The sequence below is a fragment of the Elephantulus edwardii genome, unplaced genomic scaffold (assembly GCF_000299155.1).
Source record: "Elephantulus edwardii isolate Elephantulus edwardi_28Jun2011 unplaced genomic scaffold, EleEdw1.0 scaffold01023, whole genome shotgun sequence".
Taxonomy (NCBI): domain Eukaryota; kingdom Metazoa; phylum Chordata; class Mammalia; order Macroscelidea; family Macroscelididae; genus Elephantulus; species Elephantulus edwardii.
This window is the reverse complement of record NW_006400773.1, coordinates 8,293-10,541: the sequence shown is the minus strand read 5'-3', so window position 1 is coordinate 10,541 and position 2,249 is coordinate 8,293.

Below are 2,249 nucleotides of genomic sequence, written 5' to 3'. Positions count from 1 at the left end.
CCTTCCCAATTTTGAACCATGCAGTGTTTCCTTGCTCTGTTCTGATGACTGCCTCCTGGTCCAAGTATAGGTTTCACAAAAGCACTATCAAGTATTCTTGGATTCCCATTCTTCTCAGAGTCAGCCACAGTTTGTTGTGGTCCACACATCAACTACTCATATGCAAGTTTAAGCTGAAGCTAAGGAAAATTAAATCAAATCTACAGGAACCAAAATATGACCTGAATATCCCACCTGAATTTCAAAACCATCTCAGGAACAGATTTGAGGCCTTGAACACTAATGAGTGAAGACCAGATGAGCTATGGGAGGATATCAACAATATTATCCAGGAGGAGTACAAAAGGTCATACATGGACAGAGGAGGAAGAAAAGACCAAAATGAATGCCAGAAGAGACTCTGAGTATTACACTAGAGTGCCGAGAAGCCAAAGCAGAGGGAAGAAATCAAAACATTAAGGAACTGAACAGAAAATTTCAAAGGGCAGAGCAGGAAGACAATATAAAGTATTATAATGAAATGTGCAAAGAGCTGGAGTCAGGAAATTAAAGGGGCCAAACTTGCTCAGCATTTCTTAAGCTCAAGTAACTGAAGAACAAATTCAAGCCTCGAGTTGCAATACTTAAGGATGCTTTGGGCAGAATATTAGATGATCCAGGAAGTATTCAAAGAAGATGGAAAAAGTATGCAGAGTCATTGAACCAAAAGGAATTGGCGGACACAGAAGAATTTAATGAAAGCACACCCTAGTCTTTTTAAATTTATGAGCTCTGGTGGCCTAGTGACAAGAAGCTGAGCTGTAATACCACATTGTTCAAGGCCACCAGGTTCTCTGTGGGAGAAGGATGGGATATATATATATATCACATATATATGTGTGTGTGTGTGTAAAGATATGTATGTGTGTGTGTGTGTGTGTGTGTATAAAATTTGAAAGCAGGAGTGGCATCCACTTCCACAATAGTTTGCCTCCAGAAGTTCTGTGAACATGGAGAAACAATGAAAGTTATACAAGTGTTCAGGTCTTTCGTTCATAGGGTCGCTATGAGTCGTGCTTGACTTGACAGCAACCAACACAACAACTCTATCTCTATCTATCTATCTATCTATCTATCTATCTATCTATCTATCTATCTATCTATCTATTAATATTTAATGCAGGCCAACCCCTGACCTGAGGAAACTTCTCCTACATTAGATATTATATATCATTGTTGTTGTGTTGATTGCTGTCAAGTCAAGCACAGCTCATAGCAACCCTATGAACAAAAGGCCTGAAGCATTTCTATAACTATCTACATTTATCAAAGTTCATAGAATTCCCAGAGGCATGCTGTCTAATTTTGCCTCAATGACATCCTAGAAATTAGGGTTTAGAACACACAGGATAATTTTACTGAAAATCATGGCAGAGATGACACACTACGTTAACCATCTCAACTGTACGCAGATATGCAGGTAGAAATACCTTCTGACAAACCTATGTTCATATCATCATGAGTGTAATACCTTTCACATGCCCATATTTGTTATCTATTCATCCACTTAGAGATTAATGTTTATCACTACTGATAGTGCAAGATTGTGCGCGCACTAATGGGAATCTTCGATGTTTGTATCTTTTTTTTGATTTTATATTTTTAGCCTCATTTGTTGAAATATTTTAAAGATAATTACAAACCTATAACACTTCATTCCTAAATATATAGAACATAAATTTGCTTCCTTAATACTACTATTCTCAAGCAAGCCATAAAATGAAAATATCAGCAAATGTAAGTAATAAAATTTTTACATTTTATGTAATAGCAACCACTGTGTACATCTCTGCATTGTCTCTCTCTTCTGGAATACTTTGCTGTTCACTTATTTATTGTATATTGCTTTTATCTTTTAATCAACTTGATATTGACCTACAACCAAAAACAAAAAAAATCAAAACTTCCAAAATACTGCTTAACAGGGAAAACTAAGTAATACTTTTCCATTCTGGTGCATTTTTAATAATGAAGATACTTTTCTCAGCTAGATACTACTGAAATCCATGAAAGTTTGTTTCAAAGGCCAATCCTTTCCCTCATTCCAAGTCATCTTCCCATCCTAAGAAACAAAATAAAATAAAGGACACTTGAAACTGCCAGTCTTGCTGTTAGAGCCAAGCACTTAGCCCAAGCTATCCTTACCCTAAATCTAGATTTCATTTAAATTTGAAAGTTTACCCATAAAATAACTTAATTTGAGTGATTTC